Here is a 7,898-nt window from a genome sequence, read left to right on the forward strand (position 1 = left end):
AAATTCCCCCAGCTGTGAGCCTTCCAACCTTCTAAGTATTCCTTTATATGTGGTTCAGAGTTCTGGGACCATCCCCTGAACCTGCTTGTTCGGGTATTCTGTGTTGTTGTTGGCGGAGCTCTCTGCTATACGTCTACCCAATCCGCCATCTTGTTTGTTCCTCCAAATAGGTTTTTAAAGTGAGCTGCTACATGAATATTCAAATGGTTGTCAAATGCTTTCTGATTCAACATGGTCTTTGCTGTTCTAGATCAGTGTATCTCTAATTACTAAGTTTTTGCTTTACTTTGTTTCCATATCCTCTTGCATCAATACCTTTTATAAAATGTAAAAAGAATTAAAATTTGGAAGTCATGAAATATTAGCCTTAGTATTTTATTAGGAGTTTAAATTGCTATAAAACACTTCTAAACACTTATTCTGAACTTCTGTACTCATTCATCACAGATAGGTAGCATTCATTCTAAGATAAAACCGAGTGGTTTAAGTTACTGGCCTCCACTACTTTCTGTGCTTTGTTACACTGAATTTTTAATAAATGTTTGGTGCAGTGTTGAATGAATATGTAACTTGTTGTTATTTTTGTTGTTAAATGCCTTTGAGTTGGTTCTTATTCATAATGACCCTGTATATAGTTTCTGAGTCTGGAAATCTTTGTGGGAGAAGAAAGCCTGATCTTTCTCCCAAGAAAACCAAGTAAAGTATTAAAATGAAGCATGCAAAGATCTTGAGTTAGAAAAACAAAAGGAAACAACATGCTCAGCATTTCCCAAGCTAAAATAATTGAAGAAAAATTCAAACCTTGACTTGTGGTGTGACCCTGTGGGTTAATGCGCCAGACTGCAAAGTCTGAACTGCAAGGTTGGTGGGTCAAGCTCTCCTGCTGCTCCTTGGAAACCCTATACAGGGTCGCTATGGGTCGGAATCGACTTGATGGCGCTTAACAACAACAAAAACAAATGGACAAATATTGAATGATGCAGAAACCATCAAAAGAAGATGGAAGGAATACACAGAGCAACTGTCCAGCAAGAAATGGTCAATGTTCAGCCATATCAAGATGTAGTGTATGATCAAGAACTGATTGTATTTGAAAAAGGAATCCAAGGTGGACTGAAGTCTTTGGTGAAAAACAAGGCTCTAGAAACGGACAGAATAAAAATGGAATTCTTTTAAAAAAATGATGAAGCATTGCAGGTGCTAACTTATCTATGCCAATAAATTTGAAAGGCCAAACTATCAGAAGAGATCTACATTTGGGCCCATTCCAAAGAGAAGTTTATCCAGTGGAATGTGGGAATCATCTAACAATATCATTGATATCACATACAGCTTGGGTGAAGATAATTAAAAACAATTACAACAGTACATAAACAGGAAACTGTCGGAAATCCAAGCCAGATTCAGAAGAGCACTTAGGCTATCATTGCTGATGTCAGATGGATCTTGGCTGAAAGCAGAGAATATCAGAATGAAGTTTACTTGTGCTTTCTTGACTGTGCAATTTCGATTGTGTATATCATGACAAGCTATGAACAACATTGCAAAGAATGGATGTTCCAGAACAATTGTGCTTATGAGGAACCTGTACATAGGCAAATAGACAGTAGTTTGAAAAGAACAAGGGGATAATGAATGGTTTAAAATCAGGAAAGGTGTGTACTAGCATTTAATTCTTTCACCATATTATTCAATCTGTATGCTTGGAAAATAATTTGAAAAACTGTATTATTATGAATAAGAAAGAGGCATCTAGAAGGAGGTGGCCTCATGAACAACCTGCTAAAGTTGGTTTAGCAGTTTTCTAGCATTGCTGGTTCAGTCCTCATGTTGGGCTGTGGATAATGCACCAGACTGTAAAGTTGGTTTGAACCACAAGGTTGGCAGTTCAATCTCACCAGCCACTCCTCAGAAATGCTATATAGGGTCACTATGAGTCAGAACTGACTCAATGGCACTTAACAGCAATAACATATACAGATGATACAACCTTGTTTGTTGAAAGTGAAGAAGACTTAAACTACTTAATGATGAAGATGAAGGACCCAATGTAAAGAAAACAAAAATCTTCATAACTGGACCAATAAATTATATGATAAGCGGAAAAAAGATGGAAGTTGTCAAAGACTTCATTTTGTTTGAAACCACAGTGAACAGTCTTTCAAGCCCCAGTCAAGAATTCAAGTGAAATATTGGATTAGGCAAATCTGCTGCATAAGACCTCAAAGTGGTCAAGAGCAAAGATTTCAGTTTGAGTACTAAATTGCATCTGACTCAAGCCCTGGTATTTTCAACAACTGCATATGTATGCAAAAGTCGAAAAAGGAATAAGGAAAACTGTAGAAGAATCGATGCATTTCAATTACTCTGCATTTCCAGAAGAGCAAACAAATCTGTGTTGGAAGAAGTATAGCCAGAATGCTCCTTAGAAGCCAGGATGGTAAGACTTTATTTCTCATACTTTGGGCATGTTATAGGAGGAACCAATCCCTGGAGAAGGACATCATGGTTGGTAAAGAGAGGTCATTGAAAAAGAGGAAGACCCCCAACAAGATGGATTGGCACAGTGACCACAGCAATGGACACAATCATAATGATTGTGAGAAGGGCACAGAACCCGGAAGTGTTTCATTCTATTGTACATAGCGTCACTATGTGTCAAAACTGACTTGAAGTCACCTAACAACAGCAACATGTGGTACCTTCTATAAACAGTCTGCAGAGTTCCTCCTGCCCTTCAAATCTCCATGACTGTCCTTTTATTAAATCCCTGACAACAACTTGGAGATATTATATATTTTCAAGGGTTCCTAAAAATATTAGACTGGACCCAACCAGATAATTCCGGATAATCTCTCTATTTTAACTGAGCAGTGTTTTGTTCTGTTGTGCATAGCATTGCTATGAGTTAGAACTGACTAGAGGGCACCTAACAATTACAGCAAACCTCTAATTATATCTGTAAAGTTCCTTTTGCCGTGTCACATCACATATTCACAAGTGCCAAGGATTAGGGTGTGCATATCTTTGGGGAGCCATTCTGCCTATGATAAAGTGATATTATCGCCAATTGTGCTGCCTAAATCTAAATTAATTGGCATTCTCCTTTGAACAGGGGCATAAGCCAGTATCTCATTATTACCTTTTATACTTTTATTGCTCTTTTAATTAGAAGAATATCATGGAGATATGACATCAAGTGTACCAAAGTGTTAGAAAGTTAAATTTTACACTCCTAAATGGCAAGAGATCTATATGATAGCTTACTAATTGTCACCATATAGACACAGAAACCATATAAAATGTTTATTGAAAATAGTTTCACATAGAGATAATTAAGAGAATGGTATGCTCATTACTTTCTATGACAACAATTAAAAGTTTTGTATTATTTGGAAATGAATAATTCAGCCAAACTTCTGTAGTATTTTTCCGGTTGTATTTCAGTGTTCATAGTAAAGTGTTGGCTAGAGAATCCGAGAGAAACCAAAACAATTGGATTAAAGAAACATATTTAATTTTTCAGTCTAACTTGGAAAGGCAAGAGTGCATGCTATCTAAATTTCTGAAATATATCTGTAGGATATAAAATTAAAGATGATAAAGATCCTGAATTAACTCCCAATTTTGGACAATTGAATATTTGGTAGTAAATACAATATCCTACATATAAGGTTATTATTTCAGTGGTGAATGCTTTACATGCAAACTGTGAATGAATGTTATTTAGACTGAATGTCACATAATTTATTGAAACAATTTCAGTGGAACAAATAGGGAACATAAACTCCTATGTGAAATGAATAAAATATTTAGTTACCAAATCCTATATACAAACGAAAGTGACTAATTAAAAAAAGCCAACAAAAGTATAACCCCTTCTTCCTGAACAAACTATGAAACAATATTATTTATACTTAAAACAATAATGTCATAAAGAGAACCACATATATTGCTTTAGGTAAATATGAAGAATATAACACAGTTGAAAACAGAAAAAAACAACTCAATAAAAGTATCCTTACTTAATCTAAATTTACTGAAACAGCAACTTTCTTGTTTTCTAAATGAATCTCACAATTTTTTAAAAAAGTTTTTATACTTTATTAATTCTCTGCTGGAAAAGGTGTGAATCAGTGCACATGAAGTCACAGAATTTCTACTTGTTGGTGTGTTACCACCAATATTGCCCTAACAGTTTCTCTGGTTTTCTTCTCTATGTTCTTACTTTCTTTTGCTGTTTTATTGGGTCTTTTCATTCTTAGGCAGGTCATGCCTTGCAAATATATATTTAGCCTTTTTTTTTTTTTTTTTTATCATAATCTAAGGAATTGTAATTCATGTAGAAACCAAATGCTTTACCAATATCTGAATCCAAATGTAATCCAAACACAAAGGTGCTATTTAGTTGGTCTTATACATTTTTTTCCAAATTTTTATCCTAGATGCTGTTGTCTTCCCATGGTGAAGGGTATTAATGGTTGTTTATTTCTGCAGAAGAAACAAATAATCGGCTTGGTGGTCAATTTCCTGATCCAGATTGTTACTGTGTGTTTTATGATGGCAGTTGATTCTCAAGTAGTCAGGGATTAAAAGTCTGTAAATATTATAGGGTGTAAGTCTACCCTTATGAAATATGTCTATGAAACTATATACTATGTGTGGATAATTGTTTCAGCGACATTTTCATAATGACCCTTCAGAAATTATAAGCAATCCTTGTTTGCTCTTTGGGATACTTTTAACATCTTTGAACTCTGAACTCTCATCACATATATCAATATCTGCATTCCACATAATTAGAAATCAATTGTGAATGAAAATATATGGAACTTTTAGATTATGAACATTCACAAAATAAAGAGCATGTGTGAGATACATTTTATTCATATTATTTTTTCTATAAATATCAAGAATGAATTTCATGAACAAATTATTAAGTGTACTATAATAGTTAATTTCGCTAGGACAGTGTTCTCAGTGGTTTAGCAGTTAAAATGGTTATCACTCTTAGATGAGGTCTAATATGATGCAGTCATCCCCCATGGTATGATCTTATGTAATCAGGTCTGATCTGATGTGATTATCCTGTGTGTTTTAAATCCTCACGTATTCTATGTTCATGAGGCCAGATGCAATCAATCTACAGAATTACGTTGTATCTTGAAGCCAACTCTTTTGATGCACAAAAGGAGAGAGAAGTAAGCAGAGCTCAGAGGGATCTGTTGCCACCAAGAAAGGAGAGTTGGGAGCAGAGTGTGTCTTTTAGACCTGGGATGCCTGATCTGTGAAATCCCTTGATTCAAAAGAAGACTCATACCAAGATACATACAGAAATCCAAGGAATGCTGAACCTACAGATGCTGAAGTGAGACCAAGACATTTCTCTAGACTCCAGCCTCCTAACCTGTGAAAGAAGACATTTCTATTTATTGGAGCCATCCACTTGTGGTATTTCTGTTACAGGAATACTTGACAACTAAGACAACATGGAAGTAAAATTCTTACTTCATCTGCTTCAGGATGCTTGACTTGGATAAGTTGCTTCATTTTCACTATTGACGTTAAAATAATAACATGCTTTGCTTATTTCTTTTCAAGAGTGTGGCTGTTGTTGTCAAATGCTCTGGAGTCTAGTGCAACTCATATCTACCCTGAATAGGGTTTCTGAGGCCTTAAATCTTTTCCAAAGCAGAAAGCCTCATCTTTCTCTTATGGAGTGGCTAGTGAAACAGACCTAGTGGTTTGAAGTCCAGTGTTTAGCCTAAGGAGGCACTGTGCTCCCTTTTCAGGAATATGTGCATGAAAATGCTTGTGGGTTAAGAAAACAGAGATAGTAGCTACGGTTATATACAAAGCACTAAATGGAAATCAGAGACTATAATGCAATTGTGGTTGCTAAATGTCACTGACTCAGTTCCGACCCATTGTAACCCTGTATAGGGTTTCTGAAGAGCAGCTGGTGAGTTTAAACCACTAACCTTGCAGTTCAAACGTACCTTACAATTGAGTGCTTATCATACAGCGCCATACCAGGATTCCTTCTAATGCAAGTAGACAAAATGAAAGGCAAGGGAAAATTATGTGACTTGTGTAAAATCACCTAGAACTGAAATTAGAACCTGAATCTGGCTCCTACTTATCTAAATAGTCTACTTTCATTTATTGACCCTTATACAAGATTTCATGATCTTGGAGAGTCTTTGTTTACAATTTTTCTGGCCAACTCTACTTTGAGGAAGCAGTCTTTCCACTAGCTGTATTTTGAGTGCCTTCCAACATGAGGGGCTCATTTTCTGGCACTATATCTGACAATGTTCTGATGCTGTTCATAATGTTTTCTTCTTCAGGCACTATGTCTGAAAATGTTCCAGTGCTAATTACAAGGTTTTCAGTGACTACAAATTCAGAAAAATGCTGCCTCTCATTCTTTCTAGTCTGTCTTACTCTAGAAGCTCAGTTGAAACCTGTCCACCATGGGTGACCCTGCTGGTATTTAAGATACCTGTGGCATAGCTTCTGACATAACAGTGACACACAAGCCACCACAGTATGACAAACTGACAGATGAGTGGTGGAAGACCTTTGAATAGAAAAGTATTTTTTAAATGGATTCAATGTCAGGGTTCATTATTGCTCAAATATTCTTTCCTGTTGCCTACTGATGTTCTTCCTTGCTTGAGATTTATGCTTTTTTAATTTCCTAGGACTTCTATGGCAAAGTACCACAAAATGTTCCACTTACAGAAACAGAAACATATTGAATCTCAGTTTTGGAATACAGTAGTCTAAATTCTCGGTGTTGGCAAGGTCATGCTCTCTATGAAGAATCTAGGGAAAGATCTGTTCTTATTTCTTCTGACTTGTGGGAACTCCAGGTGTTCCTTTGCACACTACACATGGTTGTCTTCTGTCAGGCTGTTTCCAAGTGTTTTGTTCCCTTTTATAAGACTCCACTCTGATTGATTTAGGGACCACCTTACTTTGATATGATCTCATGTTAACCTGATAACAGCTTCAAAGACCTTATATTCAAACAAGATCACTTTCACAAGTATTCAGACTTCAACATATCTTTTGGGAGTGACATGATTAAAGTTATGATCTATGTATCCCTATCCATTGACTTCAAGCTTATCTCTGTGATTTGCTGTAACCAGTGGAGTGTTTGTAGATTGGGTTCATATCACTGCCTAGTAGATATTTCAGGGACTGTGCCTGGTCATGGAAAAAGGGCTGCACATCAAAGAATAGTCCCTGAATGCAAACAATGACCCACAGTAAATGTGTAACACGAGTGCTTTGCTTATCTAGTACTGCTATAACAGATGTATTACAAGTGGATGGCTCTAACAAACAGAATTAATTTTCTCAGCTCAGGACGTCAGAAGTACAAATTCAGGGTGCCAGCTGTAGCGGAAGTCTTTATATCTCTGTTGGCTCTGTTGTTTTTAAGTGCCGTCAAGTAAATTCCGACTCATATTAACTCTCCATAGGGTTCCCAAGAAGCAACTGGTGGGTTTGGACCACAGACCATGCAGTTCAAATCAACCTTGTAGTCAAGCACTTATTCTACAGCGACACACCTTTCCTAGCCTCTACTCATCACACAATTCCAAAACAACATCCGCATTTCATATATCTATCAGTGCAGTACCCTAATCTCGGTAACAAATTCTTAGTTATTTTGTTGTTTTTGTTAGATGCCCTCAAGTAGGTACTGAATCATAGTGACCTTATTCCCAACAGAATAAAATATTGCCTAGTCCTGTGCCAACCTCACAATCACTATTACTCCTACTATTCATAGCTTAAGCCATTGCTGCTGCCACTGTGCCAATCCATCTTAATGTGGGTTTTCCTATTTTATACAGACCCTTCACTCTACTAAGCACGAT

The sequence above is a fragment of the Chrysochloris asiatica genome, unplaced genomic scaffold (genome assembly GCF_000296735.1).
Source record: "Chrysochloris asiatica unplaced genomic scaffold, ChrAsi1.0 scaffold00029, whole genome shotgun sequence".
Taxonomy (NCBI): Eukaryota; Metazoa; Chordata; class Mammalia; order Afrosoricida; family Chrysochloridae; genus Chrysochloris; species Chrysochloris asiatica.